Genomic DNA, 21,937 nt, shown 5'->3' on the forward strand with positions numbered 1-21,937 from the left:
TAGCCAGCCAGAAACCAGGGACCTCAATCCCACAAAGCAAGATGGTTAATTCTGCCAACTACCTGAGTGAAGCAGACCTTGCCCAAGTTTAGGCTCTAGATGAAAACCTAGTGCTGTCTGACCACTTGATTGCAGCTTTGCAAAGAACCTAGTGATGTTTTGCCCAAACTCTTGACCTATAGAAACTGAGAGATGAGACATGTGTCTTGTTTTAAGCCACTAAATGGGTAGTACATTTTTATGCAGCCATAGAAAACTAATGCAGTATCCCGTTCCCTGTTGCACGGCAAATATGTGAGTTGGTTATCAGCCATTTTCCCCTATGTTCTTTCTGTCAGACACTAACTGTGTTTTAGGTTTTGAGCACCCATGTGCTTTATGGGTCCCTCTCCAACCCTATGGGGTATAGGTTGATTGGTCTAAACCGGTCTCATTTATTCCGTTTGCCTCACCAATGATTGATTGGTTGAACACGGGTCTATGACACAATTCTAACAAACAAAACTGAAGAGGGTTCTTCCTGGGAAGCTTTCTTCATCCTAAATATAGATGTAAGTCAAGGACTTGCTTCTTCCTGCCCTGGACCTGTTATACAAGGAGATGATTCTTGGAAATGCAGCAACCTGTCTTGCCCTTGAGGGAAAGTCAAAAGAACAGCAGAGAAGCCCACCTGGGACCCTGACATCATAGAATCGCTATTTTAACAAACAGTAACCTGCCTCACAATTTCTTGTAAGTAAAATAATGATGTTATCCTCATATTTAAATCACTTTAAAATGGATGTTCTACAGCTTCCAGCCCAAAACACTCTAACTGAAACCTTGTAAAACATTCAGAACAAGGGATGGGCATGTGACCAAAGCAGGGCCTCTCAGAGTCATTTACTGGGATTGACATCCCGATCCTGGACAAAGTCTTGTAGGCTTGCTAAGCTGGGGAAACAGTCTTTACCACCACATTCAGAGGGCTTCTGTACCAAACTCATAGAGAAAAGGAGAATGAGGAAAGAGCAAGGCCAAACTCAGAGAGAGAAGGAGAGACTTAGCAGCAAGGAGTCCCCATGCTGTCACCAAAGCTCTGCTTTCCTGCAGCTCATACCATCTGATTCTCTGGAATACCAGCATGTTCTTCTCAGCTGTGCCAGCAATAAATAAACTCTTGCTTCCCTGGGTCTGAGTTGAATTTCTATCACTTTCACAGAAAGAACCTCAAATTCTACACTCTCTTTTCAGCCTTCTAGTACCTGCAGTGCCCTTGCGGAATTTACTGCCCACTAGTAGGTCTCTCTCCCCCTCAATCTCTTGCTTCTGTGTATCTGGTTACACCATCTCCTTCCTGAAAAGCCCCCAGGGCACCTCATGGAAGGCAGCTTTAAGCCAGAACTCCTCAGACTCACATTTACAATCTAGCCCCAGCCTACCTTTTCACCGTCTTCTATTACAGAGTTTCTTAAACTCTTCACTTTATCATTACCCACACAAGAAATATTAGAACATAATATATAATACTATAAATTATATATAAAATATAGAATATATAAAAAGGAGAAAAGATTGTGTATTATATATAGTAAGGGTAAACATTGCTTTGTAAATCATTTGTTTTAGTTACATGTTTATATATATAGTCAAAATGTTAAAAATGCACATAATATACATGTATTTATATATCATATAATGTTTAACTATATATTATATCTAATATATATGCACTATAAAATTATACACTATATATTATAAAATATATATTATATGTATAAAGTAATATATATAATTTATAATTAAAATGTATATATGTAATATATGTGTATTTTTTACATTATGACCCTATATATATGTACAAACACACATATAACTAGACGATAAGTTTTACAAAACAATATGTACACTTACTATGTGTAATACACTATCTTTTTTTTGTTCCATTCATTCTTTTTATTTTATTTTATTTCGTTTAAAATCTTTACTGGCATATAGTTGATTTACAACATTCATTCTCTTTAAGAATGCTGGGGTTGTAGTCAAAAAGCTTCTCTCTTCACAAGAGTAAGAAATGAGATTGCTTTGCCGCTCTGCGCTGCAGTCGCTGTAGACACAGGCGGTTCGAGATGTTCTGTGCCGTGAGGAAGGCAGATGGGGGAGTAGGGGCAGAGGATGAGGCCCCGGCTTGGTCTCCACAGCTTACGGTACCTCTGAGGCATAGGAACACAAAGTTGGCCTGAGGGCTGTAGTTTGCCAACCCCTGACTAGAGTAAGGTAGTTGCTAGTTACTGTTTGGGTGGCTTGAAGATGTCAGGATTGATGTCATTGTGATGACCTTTGTCTTTCCCTCATGGTCTCAAGGTGGCTGCTTCAGCTCCAGTCATAACATATGCATTCAGGTCAGAAGAGAAAACGAAAAGGGACCATGACCGTCTCCTTTACTAACAGAAATTTTTCCAGAGCCAAGTCTAGCAGATTTTCTTTAAGTTGCGTAGGCCAGAACGAGGTACATGGTTTCATTCTCAGGCAGATTCTCTCAAAATGGCAGTCATTGTCCCAAAGGCAGCATTGAGTTTACATGGTCCTTGCTAAGCAGATGATGCAGAGAAAAAGTGTGTCTCTTTACTAGTGAGTCCTGCTAGTCCCAGAGAAAACACCAAATGGTCCAGTTTGGGTTCCATATTCATCCCTGCTGCCAAGGGTTAGGAAACTCTGATTGGCCAGCCCGGATCCGTTCCTGACCCACAGGCCAGGGAAAGTGGAGCAATGTGATTGTCAGCACTGCCATGCGAGGGAGGCTGAGCTTCTATAGGAAAAGATGCCAAGTAGAAACCTACCACCACTACAGAAGGGAGTTGATACACTGCTGCTCAATTGAATTGAGGTATCATTAAGAAGTTCTACTCAAGGTTTTAATGAATTTTTAAATGCTTTTATCCTGGCGATATACAGAAATATATTTGATATACAGTATATATAGTATACAGTATATATTTGATAGTATTTGCCTTCAAGAAATGTACAGAGGCCTCCTTGGTGGCGCAGTGGTTAAGAATCCGCCTGCCAATGCAGGGGACACGGGTTCGAGCCCTGGTCCGGGAAGATCCCACATGCCGCAGAGCAACTAAGCCCGTGCGCCACAGCTACTGAGCCTGCAAGCCACAGCTACTGAAGCCCGCGCCCCTAAAGCCCGTGCTCCACGACAAGAGAAGCCACCGCAATGAGAAGCCCGGGCACCGCAACAAAGAGTAGCTCCCACTTGCAGCAACTAGAGAAAGCCCACATGCAGCAGCGAAGACCCAACAAATAAATATGTTCTAAATATCACGTAGACTAGGGATGAACAAAATCCAAATTCCTCTTGAAAGGGGTCTAACTGGCAAAGCTTGAGTCAGGTTCCTTTTCCTGGACCATATACCTGTGACCAGGATGGTTTCATCATATTGGGAAAAAAAATAGCCACTGGGAGCCTGTTGCTCTTACAATGTGGATGATAGCACAGGAACAATATTGAAAATACTTAACAATTGGTGTGAGATGGGCTTCAGTCATTGAGAATGGACACCAGCCATAAAGAGTCAGTGCAGCTGGACCAGTCTAGCCTGGGATGGGGAAAGAAGAGGGCAAGTTCCCAGCAAATGGAAAATAATCATGAACTGGGCTGTTAATCCAAGAGTGGTCTGTCCAGAGTCTATGAAAAAATATTCAAGCCCATGTTAAAAACAAAGTAATAGTGTTCCTGGAATTTTTTTTTTTTTAGCAAGTAGAGGGATTATTTAAGTGCCATTTTGGTTTCTATTAGCACAACGGTGTGCAAAGTGTTGCAAACAATGAAAGAAAAATATAGCACAGGACACTCCCTACCCTCTGCCTTCAGGAGCTTTCATTCTAGACACGAAAAATTTACAGAACCAGGCATTAATTGTACAGGGCGCACAGTGAGTGCCCTGGGAATCAGAGAGAGGAGAGCTCCCTGTGGACCAGAGAGTCAGGGACACCATCGGGGAGTGGCTGAGGGTGCTTTCTATGTCTCCTTTCAGCACAAAGATTTTCCAGATTCTATGGATTAATGAAGGGACCCCATCTGGACCTTTTTTTTTTTGGCTGCATTGTGTCTTTGTTGCTGCGCACAGGCTTTCTCTAGTTGTGGCAAATGGGGGCTACTCTTTGTTGCGGTGCGTGGGCTTCTCATTGCAGTGGCTTCTCTTGTTGCAGAGCACAGGCTCCGTGGGGCGCGGGCTTCAGTAGTTGTGGCGCACAGGCTTAGTTGCTCCGCGGCATGCGGGATCTTCCCGGAGCAGGGCTTGAAACTGTGTCCCCTGCATTGGCAGGCGGATTCTTAACCACTGCGCCACCAGGGAAATCCCCCCAACTGGACTTTGAAGGTTATATTCAGAAGGTCCAAGAGAGCTTTTTGTAAGTCAGAGATGGGACTGCGCTGGAACTTTTCTCAAGATGAAACACCAGCCTTCACAATGAAGTACCGATGCATGCTACAGCATGGATGAACCTTGAAAACATTATGCTGCGTGAAAGAAGCTAGGCACAAAAGCCACATACTGTATGTTTCCACTTACATGAAATAACCATGATAGGCAAATCCGTAGAAACAGAAAGATAATTTGTGGTTACCAGGGGCTGGAGGGAACAGGGAACGGGGAGTAACTCCTAACAGGTACAGGATTTCTTTTGAGGATGATGAAATGTTCTGGAATTAGTCGTGACTATTGTACAACCTTGCAAACATACAAAAAAAATTTAACTGTATACTTCAAATTTGTGGATTTTATGGTATGTGAATTATATCTCAATAAAACAAAAACAATACAAGGACAAATTTTTAAAAACACCAGCCTTCTGATTAGAAAAAGCTTCTTTCTCTTCTTTGCTTCATTTGCTATACTTGTCCTACCTACACCTGTGTGTGGATGTCTGTCTATTCACTGACAGCTCCCTAATCTGTTACACCAGTCTAGGACTCCCCTGCAGCTGACACCTTCCTAGAGGTCCCATAGGCACCTCAAACCCAACCTGATGAAAATAAAATTGCAGTGTTGGACCCTAACCTCCTTTTCCTCCTGTATTTCCTCCTTCAGTTGATAGCTCCCCTGACCATCCTGTCATTTAAGCCATCCATGTGTGAGTCATTCCTTATTCAATCATTTGTGTATCAATTCAGCAAATCCTTTAAAAAGACCTGTCACATATAAGGCACAGGGCTCTGTGCTGGACACATAGCTGGGAATGAGACACACATAGTTCTGGCCCTTGTGGAGGACCCTGGGGAGACTAATCACAGTGAGATGAGAACAATGGCCCGGGGGTACAGGGAGCTGATGCCTACCCCTAATTACTCACCAAATGCTATTGATTTTGCCTTCTAAGTACCTCTTGAATCTGGTGTTTGCTCCTCATTCAAAGCAGCCTTGCCTTCCTTCAAGGCCTCATCAGCTGTCTACATGACCACAGCTGCTTTCTAACTGGTCTCCTTGTCCTAGTTTCTCATGCCTCCAGCCTTGCTAGTCTCAAATTCTTCTCCCACCCTGCTGCCAGAAAGGTCATTCAAAAACAAAACACCTTCTCATGAAATTTCCTTATTTATAATATTCTATCTCCTATAGTGACCCAACACACCTGAAGGCTCTAACATGCTCCCATCAGAGCAAAGGCTAGAGTGACGTATGACATGAAGAGGGTTGACCCTCTTCCTCAACTCTGGTGGAGAATCACTGTGTAGTTCAGATTCCTTCCCAGGACATGCCATGTCCTTCATAAGGTGACCCCTGCTTACCTCTCCAATCTCACTACCATGGCTCCTCCCATGTGGTTGGAGGATGGATTTTCTTTCTCCAGTTTCTCCCAATCCCCATAGTCTACTCATCACCAAGCTGAGAATGCTCCCTGAGGCAGAGACATTGATAGACTTATTATAAAAATTCATCAATTCTTTGTTGCCAGGTATCTGAACTAAGGCCACATTAAAATTCTGAAAAGCTTTCAAATATTTGACCCTGGGGCCAGTTCATGGTCTCTATCCGCCATCCACTTGATTGAAGCCCCCATCCAGACCAGCAGCAGAAGTGGATGGGACTGAGTGATTGACTACCTCCATAAGACTCAGCTCAAGAAGAGGAGGGACACTGGGCGGTGCAGGGAGAGGAAGAAACAAAAGAGTTTAAATGGACCAAGGAAAGGAGGCAGGAGAGAGGAGACAGAGAGAACCGGAAGAGGAGAGATGGCTCCCTGCCCTTGCTTCCTCTGGGCGTGGACCATGTGGCCTCTGGGCATGTTGACACTGAGTCCTGATGCAATTTAGAGGAACTGGTTGGGTAAGAAGAGCTGCCCCCAAACATCTCTTCTCTTGAGGATTTTATACAAGTTGGAACATGCCCAAAGCAAAGAACTGCTTTCACTTTCTTTTATGATCCATGTGTGTTGATAGCTAGAAACACTAAAACTACTTGGCTGTGGACGGTACGTACCATCGCATCCTTCCATTGTGTGAGCAGGGGTTGCACCCATGTGTGCCTACACTCTAGCCATCACCATTCCCTGTAAACCAGGCTGTTGTGTGCCTCTGTGCTCTCGCAGCTGCTGTTCCCTCAGCTTGGAATGCTTCCCTCCCATCTTATCTGCTTATTCGACCTCATCCTTCATGGCTCACCTTGGAGCTTTTGCTGACCCTCTTAACACTAAAAAGCTAGGTGACTAGCACCTATTCTGCTTTTCCCGTAACATCCAGTGTGCCTCTCTTACAGCCCTTGTAACACTGTATTGTAATTATTTGTTTGTGTGTCCTCTCCACTAGATGGACGTTGAGGGGTTGTATCATGTTCATCTCCTTATCTTTAGGTCTTAGCAAAGTGCTCTTAGCAACCTAGGTCATTTTCAATAAATAGTTTCTGAAGAGATGAAAGAATTAAGAACAGAATACTGCATATTGAATGATTGCCACATATCCCTTTGTTACCAGACTAAATCTTATTTAGTATCCTCACAGCTTCCCTTCTCACCTAAACAATTTGCTGACCCCCTTATTAGAAATGTAGAAGGGTCAGGGCCAATTGGATTTGTCTAAACAGAAGACAGGAAGAAAAAGAGAGAGAGAGAGGGAAGAGAATGATGAGGGGGAGAGACTTAAAGCAGCCAAGCCTCATCTTGCTGCAGAGTTTACTGGACTCAATCTCAATAAAATTGGATCAGCTGGCACAGTTGTCCTCCAGCCCTGATTTAATAGAGGGACAAGTGTTGAATGCACCATTAAAAGGGTATGTGGGGGGGCTTCCCTGGTGGCAGAGTGGTTGAGAGTCCGCTTGCCGATGCAGGGGGCACGGGTTCGTGCCCTGGTCTGGGAAGATCTCACATGCTGCGGAGTGGCTGAGCCCGTGTGCCACGGCCGCTGAGCCTGCGCGTCGGGAGCCTGTGCTCCTCAACGGGAGAGGCCACAACAGTGAGAGGCCCGCGTACCGCAAACAAAACAAAACAAAAACAGGGTATGTGGGAGGAAGGGATCCAAAGGAGCAGGTCAAAGGAGAAAATCATGCCCATTAGTGGCTGTGAAGAGAAGGGACACATTGCCTATTGCACACATGTCCCTTCCAAGAACCTCGGGATCCTGGAATCTGAGCACGCTGAGGCTGACTTCCCTGCCACCTGCTCCTGTGGTACCACTGATGATGAAGTGACTGACACAGTTCATTGCTGCCTTGAGCAGGTTACCTCTTTTTTTTTTTTTTTTTTTTTTTTTGTGGTACGCGGGCCTCTCACTGTTGTGGCCTCTCCCGTTTCGGAGCACAGGCTCCGGACGCGCAGGCTCAGCGGCCATGGCTCACGGTCCCAGCCGCTCCGCAGCATGTGGGATCTTCCCGGACTGGGGCACGAACCCGTGTCCCCTGCATCGGCAGGCGGACTCTCAACCACTGCGCCACCAGGGAAGCCCAGGTTACCTCTTTTAACATCTATTTAAAAAAGAGAATAAAGATTCTCGTTTGTTGTTGTTATGAGCTCAGAAGCACAGTGCCCACAAAGCACCCTACAATTGCTATAATTAACTTTATTATATTTCTGTCCTGTAATAATCTACACTTAATTATAGTCCATGAGAAGTATACTTAGGTACAGAACTATGAACAACAGCCATTCATTTGTGTATTTATTTTATTAAGGCTATTTTTGAATAATATTGAAAATTATAAAAAAGAAAATTAAGTTTTCTGGGAATATCACCATTTAGAAATAATCATTATGAGGGTACAACCTTTTTCCTTTTTTTTTTTTTTGTAGCGCATATATGTCTTTAAAAAAATTGGATCACACTTCACTATAACCTGCTTTGTTTTACCAAACCACAGAACTGCAGGAGCGTGTTTCTCTGTGCCATATAGTCCCTACAATTTTTGAAGACTGTACAGCATTCCATCTCATGCACGGACTCTAGTTAATTTGGTCAGGCCTCCCTCAGTGGTTATATCTTATCCCAGGGACTACTTGCCTTGTAAGCTTCCTGCTAGAAATTTTGGTTGGCATTGCCAGGATTCTAAGGCTCTGGTACAGACCCCCAGGCTGTCACATCATTCTTGGAGTCTCTCAGGAACATTTGGGGAGACAGACCTAGTGAAGTTGGGTCCCACACATGAGTGGCTTTCAGGTTCCTCCCTGTTGTCCTCAGGGCTGAAGGATCCCAGGTTAGTGGGAAGGGTAATCAGAGAAATAGAGAAATTCGACTCGACGAAGAAGGAGATTTTTGCTTTAGTTGGAACTCTTCTGGATGCCCCTTCTGTAGGCTGCATGCCTACAATTCAGTTTACTTCAGTTCAGTTCGTTACTTAAAAAAAAAAAAAATTGAGTGGTCTTTTCTGCAGCACATCCTACTAGGGACCCAGAATTAACCCTGTTCATTATTTGTCCTTCTCTCTCCCCTTCTCCCAGATGGGAAAGCATTTCACCTCAATTGCTTTTTCTTGTCGTTGTTTCCACCCCTAGGACACATCCCCTTCTAGTCCATTTCTAGATCGTTCTAGCATCCTCTAAGAGTTCTGGGGTAAATGATCGTGGACTCCTCGTCTAACTGAATTCCAAATATGCTAAGCATTCATGTTATTTGGTTCATTCATTCAACAATATTTTTCCAGCGTGTACTATGTGTTAGGTCACATGGATTTGGCAATTAATAGCATGTACATAAACCTTGCTCTCTAGAAGCTTACAGTGCAATGGAGGAGCTAAAGAAGTAAATGGGGAATTACAAAATGATGTAACGATGTAAGAGAAGTCAGCTCGGGATGCTATGTCTCAAAAAAAAAAAAAGATGCTGTGTCTCATTACCCAAGTCCCTGAGCTCATTCAGAGAGGCATAAATATGAACTGGAGAAGATTCCAACACTTAGCTGTCCCATCCCAGTCTCATCTGGACAGGCCTAGCTCCCCCCTAAGCAGTGAAAAGAGACTCAGTAAACACCAGCTGAATTAAACTGGTCAATTGATGCAATGCTTTTTTTTTTCTTTTTTAAACCATTAAAACTCTGAAACCAAACCAGAATCAAGCATGAATAGTGCAATTGTTACTCTTCTTGTCCAAAATTGCCATTTTCATTTTTCCATCCTATTTAAAGGAACTGAGAGCCAAGATAAGTCCTCCAGACAGAAATCAGCTAAAAATCTATGGACTGAACACTGCCACTGCAGGGGATTCTGAGCCCCAGCTGTTCAACAGAGGATGGTGGATGGCTTTGCTCATCGGCCTAATTTAGATGACAGATGACTGACCAAAATGAGCCATCAGAGGGTATGTACCACCCCTAGCAACGCACCAACGAGGGAGTGGTAAAGTCCAAAGGTTCAACCTCAGTTTTCCATCCTGGGTAAATTCACATGGCCTCCTTTCTTTAGTAAATCTGAGAAATTTCCTTCCAAAATCTTCGTTTAGAACTCAGTCTGAATTGGAGTTGGGCAGACTGAAAAACGTTTACTTCTCAAAACTTTTGACGTCAGTCTTTGAAGTTCAATTTTTCTGATTTTTCCCCATCCCCTACCCCCCCACCCCCACATTCCTCCCCCAGGATATAATGATTAAGAATCAGGAGCAAAGTGAATGGAAGAAACACAGTTTTCAGGACCTTTGAAGAGGGGAGCCTTTGGGGCTTTTTACTCTGAGGATTTTTAGTTGCAAATTTCTACTGAAGAGTAAGAAAAGGCCTCATATTTTAATATCCACATGTTTATTTGCCTTTAAATTACCATTTACAATTACATACTGTAATTGTAAATGGTAATTTACAATTGATCCAATTGATCCAATTACATACTGTATGTCTTAAATTTAAGTCTCATTTAGGAACAAATGTTAAAATTAACCCTTGTACACAACAAGTGTTGCTGGGATTTAGCAATTCATGTTATTTTATTAATAATATGAAGGTTTCCTGTTTGGTCACTTTATCATTCATTTTTTTTCAGTTTGCCATTGGTAACTCTTCAACCAGGAACTAGTTACCTAGAGGGGAGATCAGATGCAATGCCACACAACCTCAAACATGCTCAGGTTTACTGAGGTCCCAGGAGCAAGTTCTGCATCTTGTCTCTCTTGTCTACCTGTGTTAATTGGCTTGCTCCCGGAATTGTTAATTAATAGTTATTATTAAGAAATAAAAGGGAAAAAATAGGGGCTTCCCTGGTGGCGCAGTGGTTAAGGTTTCGCCTACCAGTGCAGGCGACACGGGTTCGAGCCCTGGTCCATGAAGATCCTGCATGCCACGGAGCAGCTGAGCCCATGTGCCACAACTACTGAGCATGCGCTCTAGAGCCCGCGTGCCACAACTACTGAGCCCACGTGCCACAACTACTGAAGCCCAGGCGCCTAGAGCCCATGCTCCGCTACAAGAGAAGCCACCGCGGTGAGAAGACCATGCACTGCAACGAAGAGTAGCCCTCGTTCACCACAACTAGAGAAAGCCTGCTTGCAGCAACGGAGACCCAACACAGCCATAAATAAATAAATTTATTTTAAAAAGAGGAAAAGAAATAAAAGGGAAAAAATTAAAAGGAATGAACCACACCAGATGAAATCAAGCTAGCCTTTAATGAAACTTATCATTCCACTATTAAATGAGATAACATAGACACACAATATAAGAAAATCATTATTTTCATTTTCAATCTGATTCAACCATGGCTCATCAGCATCCTGTGTGTGAAATTGGTGAAATTAGTGTCATGGTCACTTTCCCAGTTGGCCAGATGGCAGGGTATGTAAATAGAAAAGCTAAGTATGGGCAGCTATCTGATGATGGAATGTTAAGGAACAGAAAGATTTGACTTAAGGGTTTACCAGCTAAAGAGTGTTTGTCACCATCAAGTTCTACAAAAATCAAGTCAGGACTTCCCTGGAGGTCCAGTGGTTAAAACTCTGTGCTTCCACCGCAGGGGACGCGGGTTCAATCCCTGGTGGGGGAACTAAGATCCCACATGCCATGCATCACAGCCAAAAAAAAATCAAGTCAGTAGCCACTGCAGTCGCTGACCTATGCAATACAAGTTGAAAGGAATTCAGGGCACTCTGTGCTCTGGGAAAACTGGCAGAACGGGTCCTCAGATAGTTGGATGTTTTCAGGAGAAAATTTTATGAACTCAAATTCTTGCATCTTCTCATACTGTACTTAGAAAAGCACTAAAACCATTAACTAAGATACCTGTTCCTCGTGACTAGCAGCCCTTTCTCCGAGATGTGTGCTTGACTGCACATACCCTTCACCAAAATCACATCGACACTGACCTCTTCAGAACAGTTCCTTGGAGCTATCTGAGAGGCTGTCTCCTGTGCTATAGTCCTCAGTAAGTCCCCAAATAAAACTGAAACTCACATTATCTGTTTTTATTTCAGTTGACAGGCTAAAAATTTAGATCTTTAAGTTTCCCCAGTTCCTCCCATGCCATTCCCTACATCTTTCCTTCAAGTAGAATTGGATCAGGGATCCTATAAGCAACCACTTACATGAAACTATTGCCTTTTTACCCACGTTTATCAAGCCCTTATTCTGTGATAGGCACAATGCTGAGTGTCTAATGTGTGCCTTTCATTCAATTCTAGCAATAGCTGCATGAAGTAGCTATGATTATATCCATTTTACAAATAAGGAGCCTGAACCACAGAAAGGTTAAGTAATTCACCAAAGGCTCTAAGTGGTGGGGCTGGGTCACAGACTCAGAATGGTCTCACTTCCAAGACCACACTTCTAACCTCATCGCAAAGTGCCTCTCTTTTACTCTGCCAACATCACAAAGAAGTCAATGGCCCTCAGTCTTTTGTCATATGTGAAAAGAAAACCATAATAACTAGGGCTTTTAAACAGCTCTGTTTCTTGTGTAAGTTTTCACAAGTAGGTCTTGTAGTTGGTCTTCTTTTAGGATAGACCAGTATAAATGAGTATACCAGACATTCCAGGCAGATGGTTTAACTACATCACACTTCCATGTCTCCATGTTTACAGTAAGGCTAACATTTCTTACCCCTTTCCTACTTTACATAAAATTATGAAGTTTAGGGATATGATGTCATCACTTGCACTTTGGACTTCTTGGAGAAGCAATTCTATATAAACACACAGTAGAAGTGACAGAAAAACACTGTCAGTGTGGTACGTACATAGTATAAAATGGACCAAATTAATTCCTTAGAGCTTAGGACAAAAATAGCCCCTTAGTCTTGCATATCTATTTTTTAATCATGTTGCATATGCCTGTTCTGTGGCTTTCAAGAGCAGTCAGAAAGGGCACTGTGTCTGATAGAATGTGGATTGCAGTAAGAGTTTAGCATTCTTCTTTTAGAGGAAACACTGCAATCCAAGATCTGGCCTCTTTCCAGCTTTTGAAAAACCACAAGTCAAAATTTTGTTGCCATATGAGAGCGTTGCATGGAGGGACATTAGCTATGAATTTCTATATACTAGAGACTATTCTGTCTTTTGTGGATAAAAAAAAGTTAAGCAATAATTAATCTAAAAAACAAATGGAAAATTTTATTTGACCCAACCTGAGGATTATAACCCAGGGGACAGTCTCTCAGAGAGCTCTGAGGACTGTTCTGAAGAAGTAAAAGGGGAGGCCAGTATAGTTGTGATTTTGGAGAAGGGGGTACGTGCAACCAAGCACGCATCTTGGTAGAGGTGACTGCTATTTGCGAGGAACAGGTACCTTGGTTAATGGTTTTAGTGCTCCTCTAAGTATGGGAAGATGCAAAACACTGGATTCATAAAATCTTCTCCCGAAAATATCTAACTACCTGAGGGCCGGTTCTGTCAGTTTTCCCTCAGCACAAAAGACTTCATCCTGACCTTCGCCCTGAATTCCTTTCAGGGTGTTCTGCATAGGTCAGCGACTGCAGTGGCCAATGACTTGTTCCTTGTAGAAATGGACGGTGGGCAGCATTCTTCGTTTTACACTCCCTTCCCTTTAGTCTTAATTTTGACCAAGGTTTCGGAGGCATTTCGTGAGCACTTTGTCCCACAGCTCTAGGAATGCTCATTCCCAGGTCAGGCGAGGATTTGGTTGATAAGCCACTCAACGTGCTATTACTGGACTAGGCCCTGTTACCAGTGGCCAAAAGCCACTGGTGGATCACCTGTCTTACATTCCGTTATGGTCCAGGAAAAGGTTCCCTCTTGTTGCCTCTTCCCACATCTAGAGTTACACTATTATAATCATTGATTTTGTAGAACTATATCTTTGATCAGTCGTTTCAAGTCGACTAATCATCATTAATTTTATTGGCGGCTCAGTCACACATTTGATGATGCAAGAAACAATCATCTTGTACAACAGGCAGAATACAAGTAATATAGCTGGTAGCATTCACAAGGTCAGAAGCAGGTATTTAAGTGAAGAGCTTTCATTAGGTGTGGCCCAGTATCTCCCCAGGTCATCTGACCAGTCTGCCAGTCTGCTCTGCATCAATAGCTGTCTTTAAGGGCAATGACATATTGTTATTGTATGTAAAGTTCACTAAAGACATCTGCAGGTACAAGGTGAGTGGTGGGTCACTGTGACCCCTTAAGGATTGACAAAGGAATGTTATCTTCTAAGGCGTTACGTGGCTGACATCCAAAGAACAACTGGCATTTATGGTTGAGCAGGTGTTTCTGCCATTGGGGAGTCTAGCTAATGCAGAATGCAGATGCACAGTGAATGGTGGAGGGGAGGGAGGAGGCCAAAGGGCAGAGGAAAAGGTTTATGCTTAAAGTTTTCTTGGCTTAAAATATGAATTTTATGTCATCTCTTTTATGAAAGATCCAAGAGCCTCTTATAATGACTCAAAAATAATAATAAGGTCACTCTTTTTTCCAGAGTTACCAAAGTGGGCCATCATCTCAGAGTAGGAAATGAAAGGGGCCAGTGTGAGATCCAAGTAGTTTTAAAAGGCATGAAGGATATGAAAGTACTTAACACTACTGAACTGTATATTTTTTTTAATGGTTAAGGTGGTTAATTTTATATTATGCATATTTTACCACAATTAAAATGTTTTAAATTTTGTTATGTGTATTTAGCAAAGCAAATTTTATTTTTGTTGTTACTTTTTGGTTTGATCTCAATTTTTTATTTTTTTAAAGGATAGTTACCTTTTTTTTTTTTTTTTTTTTTTTTTTTTTTTTTTTTGCGGTACGTGGGCCTCTCACTGTTGTGGCCTCTCCCGTTGCGGAGCACAGGCTCCGGACACACAGGCTCAGCAGCCATGGCTCATGGGCCCAGCCGCTCGGCATGTGGGATCTTCCCAGACCAGGGCGCGAACCCATGTCCCCTGCATCGGCAGGCGGACTCTCAACCACTGCGCCACCAGGGAAGCCCAAGGATAGTTACCTTTTTAAAAAAAATTTTATTTATTTATTTTTGGCTGTGCTGGGTCTTCGTTGCTGCGCGCAGGCTTTCTCTAGTTGTGGCGAGCGGGGTCTACTCTTCCTTGCGGTGCGCGAGCTTCTCAATGCAGTGGCTTCTCTTGTTGTGAAGCACGGGCTCTAGGCGGGTGGGCTTCAGTAGTTGTGGCACGTGGCCTCAGTAGTTGTGGCGCACAGGCTTAGTTGCTCCGTGACATGTGGGATCTTCCACGACCAGGGCTCCGAACCCGTGTCCCCTGCACTGGCAGGCGGATTCTTAACCGCTGAGCCACCTGGGAAGCCTGATCTCAATTTTTTAAATTGTAGCATAGTTGATTTACAATATTACATTAATTTCAGGTGTACAGCATAGTGATTCAGTATTTTTGAAGAATATATTCTAAGTTATTACAAGATAATGGCTATAATTCCTTGTGCTATACAGTATATGCTCGTTGCCTATCTATTTTATACACAGTAGTTTGAATCTCTTAATCCCATAGGCCTATCTTGCCCCTCCTCTTCAGTAACAAGTTTGTTTTCTATACCTGTGAGTCTGTTTCTGTTTTGCATATACATTTGTTCGTATTATTTTTTAGATTCCACATGTAAGTGATTTCATACAATATATAATGGAAAAGTGCCAGGTTTCAACAGACAAGAGTCGGGCCTGCCTGTCTCAGCAGAGTCATGAAATGAATTAAATGAATCTCTTAGAACAGCGCTGGTGTGGACCATCCTCCCAGGATCTGATGGGCCTCTCTTTTTTTCCGGATAATGAAGACTGCTTTTTTAACAGAAAAGCCAATTTGATATGTTAATTGACGTGGCACAGCATGCGGGATCTTAATTCCCCCACCGGGGATCAAACCCGAGCGCCCTGCAGTGGAGTGCGGAGTCTTGAACTCCTGGACAGCCAGGGATGTACCGATGCTCCTATATCTTAAGTGTATTTTTCTTATGGTAAAATATGGACAGCATTGTGGGTGGGGAGGACAAGTCTGGGACCAAATGTGGAATTTCCTCTCCTGACCACCCCTCCCCGCCTTGTTTAAGTAGGTCACTGTTATCGGTACCCGCTAGAAGAGACAGGAGTATAGAAGTGGGTGCTAGCATGTCAGTATAAGAGGTGTGTTCCTGTGGTGCATAAGTCCTTCGAGGGTGTATCTCAGGGGTGTGAAAGTGTGCCTGCAATAGCCCTCCTGGGTGTGTCAAAACATGATTTCATAGGCAGAATGACCCTTAATGTGCAGATTCGGGTGGTGAGAGTAGATTGAATTCAGTCTTAAGATAAAAGATGAAGTTTGTTGTTTGTTCCCCCTCCCGAAAGACTTCGGCAGTGCCCCCCTGGGATGGGTCTCGGAAAGAACAGGACAGCGGTAGACTAGTCTCTTTTTCTCCCGTCCCCTTGGGCCTTTAAGGGGGCTGCGCGGATCTAACACCGGGCTGGAAGGAAGAGGTTTAAGGGGCTGCGCGGATCTAACACCGGGCTGGAAGGAAGAGGCGTAAGTCAACTTCCTCGCCGGCTGCACCCGCGGCGGCCGTGGGCGCGCGGGTCTGCGCGTCCCGCCCCCGGGTCGGGAAGGGGCGGAGCCGGGCGGAGCCCGCCCCCCGCGGTCCCCTCTTCCCTGCTGCTCCACTGAGAAGCGCTGGCCTCAGTCTCTGCAGCCTGCAGGAAGCTGAGAGCCGGGACCCCGGGCCGGGAGTGCGGGCTGGGCTGAGTGCACGGGCTCGGCCGCCGCTGCCGGTGAGTCCCGGGGCGGGCGGCGCGGAGCGGGGCGGGAGGCGCGTCGGGACCGGGCTATGGGGAGACCCCGGGCGCAAGCTCGGGGATGTCAGGCTCGCGACGTTGGGGAGCCCCAGACCCCAGCCCGGAGGAGCGTCGCGATGTGGAGAAACCCGAGCCCGGGGGCGGGGAGTCAGTGCCCCGGGGTTGGGGAGTCCGGGAGCCCTGAGGGCGAAGCGGCGGGTCAGGAAGGCGAAGTTGGGGCGTCCCAAAGCCCGAGCCTGGAGGACTGAGCGGTCAGGATCCTGACGTTGGAGAGGTCCGGAGGGTTGAGGAATGAGGGGTGCCCTGTCGGCATTCTTGGGGCGCCCTCCTCCGGGCGGAGGGGAGCAGAACCCGGGAAGGGAGTGCGGAGAGAGGAAGCCCGAGGCGGGCGGGGCGGGAGGGGAGCCCCGGAAAGCGTAGGGTGGGGCGAGGCGAGTGGCTTCTCCGGGGAAAGATGGAGGGGGCTTCTCCGAGAGGGCGGGCGCGGGAAGCGGAGTCGTGCGGGGAGCCTGGGGTTCTGTTCTGGAGGATAGGGGGGGTTGGAGGGCCGGAACGCCGCTGCGGAGGTCCGAGGTGGCGGGCTGAGGGGTGCGTCGGGGACTCAGGAAACATCTCGGCCTAGGGGACGCAATCCCCTTGGTGGAATGGGGTCATGGCAATCTCGAGAGGGCACCCACTCGAGAGAGCAAGACGGGCCACCCCAGACGGGGACAGGTTGGGACCCCGCACCAAGCGAGCTCGGGGAGTGTTGGGACCTTGGGCGGGGGGACCAGGGAGGGGCGAACCTCGCTGACCCCACGCGGGCACCGCAGCGCCCTGTGCGTCTGTGGGCCCTCAGGCACAGACTCACAGAAGGGAGACCCGCGGGCCGGACGGGCTTTTGGTTGCACCTCGTATTTCTGAGCTGGGTTAGAAGTGATTTTGCCCAGGGATCCGATGAGAAGAGTCTGGGCTTAAAAGAACAGTTCTGGAGTGAGTTTTCAAATGTACAGGTAAGCTCTACGTGTGTGTGTGTGTAATTTTTAGACTCACATGTGCTACTTGCTGCCCCCTCTCCTGTACTCTTGAGAGGCAGTTTCTGAGTAAAAACTGGAAGAAAATCAGGAAGGCGCTCTCCTGCACACATGCACACCCGAACCGCCCACAAATGCATTGCATTCCACAGCCGAGTAAACACGAGGAGTGCTGTACAGTGTTGGATTGTTTCTTTTGGCGAGGGCTCCCTTTACTGGAGTTAATAGGAGTTACCTGCATGGAAGGTGGACTGCCCTTGACTGCCCTCTTAGGATGTGCACAGCCTATACCCACCCCTGAGCTGCTACACCCTTGAACAAGTCACCCGGCAGGGCACTAGGCAGCTTAGGACCTCAGTGGATGGACATTCTAGAGTCTTTCTGAAGATAAACAAACGACCCGTACCCTGTCTGGTTTGTTTTTTTCTGTTGTTTGTCTTGGGTGCCTGGCTCCCTTTAATTAGTTAAATAATATTGACATATTAACATACCCTGTATGGTTAATTATGTGTTGTAATTAGTTTAATTATTTGATATAACAGCTAATTCTGGAAGACCCAGGGCCCTGGGAATCCTGTTAAGTGGATTTCTCCCTTAGAAGGTTCCTAGGCTTTAAGGGGCAGTGGGTGAGAGATGCCTCCCATTCCCTTTCTTTTCTGCTGTAGATACAGGTCCATCTTCTGATGGACACACACTGAGATCTGAGCTTCCTGGGAGGACCAAAGATTTTTGGCAACTAGCATATGTTGGGCCCTTTTTTTTCCCCCCTTCATGAAAAGGAAAGCTCTTCAGTAATTATGCAAGTTAGTGGAAGAGTGATCTATTCATTTCACAGGTATCATTTCAGGAGAAGCTTTTCTTTTATTTTCACCAGGGGGTGGTCAGAACCTTGAACCAAAATCTGCATTATTATTATTGCGCTGGCATATTTATCCACTTGGACGTAGAGCTAGCTGATTCTTCCAATTCTTTATCCAAACGTTAGGATAAATACGCCAGTATTTATACATTCAAATAAATGCATGTTTCTCCCCTTCAGAAGCCTCGGCTTGGCCAGCTGTGTACTAATTCTAGTGATGCTGTCATTGCTGAGAATAATTTTGGAGCTCCTGCTTTGGAGTTGCCTTCAGAGCTGGCAACACGGTGACTGAATTGCCTCTGTGATGGCAAACCTTCTGAAGCTGGGAAACAGCCAAGCCCTGTGTGGAGCCAACTGTGGTGGAGAATCGAGGTTGTAATAGGAAGTGTGTCCATTAAGGTAATGAAAGTCTTCTTGAAGGACTAGCAGGTCTACAGGGGTCATCCAGTAAAGAGTATATGTATGTGTTTAGGATTGTAAAGTAGTTGCTGTGAAATGCAACCTTCATTTGGATGTTCGTGCTCTGGCACGTGTGTAAAAAACTGGCCCTATAGTACCTTGCTATACCTTATGGCTTATTGGGCTGGAGAAAATAAGCCTTTCTTTTCCCCTTCCATGTACTCTTTACCAGGCAGTTTCCATCCCTTTGCATTTTTACAGAAAGCAAGATGAACAAAAGACTTGTTTTTTCAGAAAAAAATGTAGTCAGAAAGTCACTTACCCCATGGGTCATTAATGCCTGGTACCTGAGTTTTTATGTGAAAGAATCTATATAGAATCAAGTGGAAGAGAATGATTTCTGAAAATCCATTTCAGTTTTGTAATTCCATAGCACACAGCGTGAAAAATTAACATATCCTTTTTCTGCCATTGGTTCCATAAATTCCCAATTTTTTTTCAGGTTGTTAACCCAAAGCTTCATATAGCCATGGCTTGAATCTTGATTTAGCTGTGATCTTGGACAAGTTATCCATCTCTTTTGGCCTCAGTTTTTCTACCCTAAAATGAAGATATAGTGAGTAGGTACCTCATGGGACTGTGATGAAGATGAAATAAGATTATGCATATAGAGCCCTGAGATCAGTGCCCCATACATAAAGTCTTGCTCTTTGTGTTATTAATAGTGCTTATTGATAGTTTTGTATTAAAATTCCTTTTAAGCCATGTAGAAATTTATCATTTCCAAGTAATGACATTCCCTTTGGCTGGGCTTTGCAAATCAACATGTCAGTGAGAACACCTGGTTTTTACTCTCCTAGCCTCTCAGGAGTTTTTAAAGAGTCGCCTTTACTGCAACCAGAGCTAGCTACTTTATTTTGAATTCTGATATTTTAAAAAACGAACAGTCCTGTTTTGATTGTGTGTTAGGTATAAGAGTTTGGTCAAAAGCTGAAGGAAAATTGTTTAAAAGCTTCTCCTACAATTTTTTCCCTTGATCCAATAAAATATTATTCTAACGACGTAGCTATAGTTTTCTTGGCATATATTGAAAGGGATGATTCTGGGGAACATTTGTTTCAGTTAAACGAGTTTTGTTCTGCTTTTTTTAAATGATAGGGAGGAAGAACCTGGCACTATGTTCTCAGCTCTTCCATAAATATCGACTTTAATCTTTTGCAGATTTATGAATTTTATTAAAAATATTTGCATACAAATAATTTTATCATAATTTTTAATCCAATGGTCCGGGGTTACTATGAAATAGAGATTTCATGGAATGTTCGACATTTAGTGAGAGTTCTCTGCGTTTCAGCGAAGTTTGTTCAGGAGACAGAGATATAAGAAACAGATTTCTTCCTCCAGAAGTTCGCGTAATGTGCTCTTTTAGGACAATGCATTAGCAAGAGTATTTTTTCTCCTAATGGCTTATAGGGCAAAGGATTAATATGGATTTCACTGCATGTTCTTTTCCCTCAATTTCTTGGAGAAGGTTAAATATATAGATCTCTCAATAGTGTTCATATTTTTTGACGTGGATTAGATCCTGCTATGCACTCACATGCCATAAAAGGAGATAAGGGCTCTAAAAGTATTTAGTGAATTGTAAAGTGATACACAGTCTGCCTACCCTGTGGGGGCTGGATGAGGGGGGCACTCTGCATCCTCAGATTCAACCAACTGTGGATGGAAATGTCAAAAAAATTAATCCATAGTCGGGGATATATGTATATGTAAACTGATTCACTTTGTTATAAAGCAGAAACTAACACACCATTGTAAAGCAATTATATTCCAATAAAGATGTTAAAAAAATATTAATCCATAGTCAATCTGAGAAAGAAATGGAAAATCTTTATTTGAGCCAACCTGAGGATTATAACCCAGGGGACAGTCTCTTAGAGAGCTCTGAGGACTGTTCTGAAGAGGTAAAGGGGGAGGCCAGTATAGATGGGATGTTGGAGAAGGGGGTACGTGCAACCAAGCACGCATCTTGGTAGAGGTGACTGCTATTTGTGAGGAACAGGTACCTTGGTTAATGGTTTTAGTGCTCCTCTAAGTATGGGAAGATGCAAAACACTGGATTCATAAAATCTTCTCCCGAAAATATCTAACTACCTGAGGGCCGGTTCTGTCAGTTTTCCCTCAGCACAAAATGCTTCGTCCTGACCTTCGCCCTGAATTCCTTTCAGGGTGTTCTGCATAGGTCAGCGACTGCAGTGGCCAATGACTTGTTCCTTGTAGAAATGGACGGTGGGCAGCATTCTTCATCTTACACTCCCTTCCCTTTTAGTCTTAATTTTGACCAAGGTTTAGGAGGCATTTCGTGAGCACTTTGTCCCACAGCTCTAGGAATGCTCATTCCCAGGTCAGGCGAGGATTTGGTTGATAAGCCACTCAACGTGCTATTACTGGACTAGGCCCTGTTACCAGTGGCCAAAAGCCACTGGTGGATCACCTGTCTTACATTCCGTTATGGTCCAGGAAAAGGTTCCCTCTTGTTGCCTCTTCCCACATCTAGAGTTACACTATTATAATCATTGATTTTGTAGAACTATATCTTTGATCAGTCGTTTCAAGTCGACTAATCATCATTAATTTTATTGGCGGCTCAGTCACACATTTGATGATGCAAGAAACAATCATCTTGTACAACAGGCAGAATACAAGTAATATAGCTGGTAGCATTCACAAGGTCAGAAGCAGGTATTTAAGTGAAGAGCTTTCATTAGGTGTGGCCCAGTACCTCCCCAGGTCATCTGACCAGTCTGCCAGTCTGCTCTGCATCAATAGCTGTCTTTAAGGGCAATGACATATTGTTATTGTATGTAAAGTTCACTAAAGACATCTGCAGGTACAAGGTGAGTGGTGGGTCACTGTGACCCCTTAAGGATTGACAAAGGAATGTTATCTTCTAAGGCGTTACGTGGCTGACATCCAAAGAACAACTGGCATTTATGGTTGAGCAGGTGTTTCTGCCATTGGGGAGTCTAGCTAATGCAGAATGCAG

General features: G+C 44.3%; 1 protein-coding gene across 3 annotated transcripts in view; it reads left to right on the forward strand.

Moving 5' to 3' along the window:
- Nucleotides 1–16,448: 16,448 nt before the first annotated feature.
- Nucleotides 16,449–21,937, forward strand: part of PAQR8 (progestin and adipoQ receptor family member 8) — a 36,975-nt gene continuing 31,486 nt past the window's right edge. The window contains exons 1-2 of one of the 3 annotated variants that reach the window (XM_032648782.1): nucleotides 16,449–16,593; nucleotides 18,670–18,888. The gene's annotated coding sequence lies outside the window, so the exon portion shown is untranslated. Of the gene's footprint in view, nucleotides 16,594–17,161; nucleotides 17,610–18,669; nucleotides 18,889–21,937 lie in introns of those variants that run through there. The other 2 variants (XM_032648783.1, XM_032648781.1) reach the window with 2 other exon arrangements.

Source organism: Phocoena sinus, chromosome 11 (assembly GCF_008692025.1).
Source record: "Phocoena sinus isolate mPhoSin1 chromosome 11, mPhoSin1.pri, whole genome shotgun sequence".
Lineage (NCBI taxonomy): Eukaryota > Metazoa > Chordata > Mammalia > Artiodactyla > Phocoenidae > Phocoena > Phocoena sinus.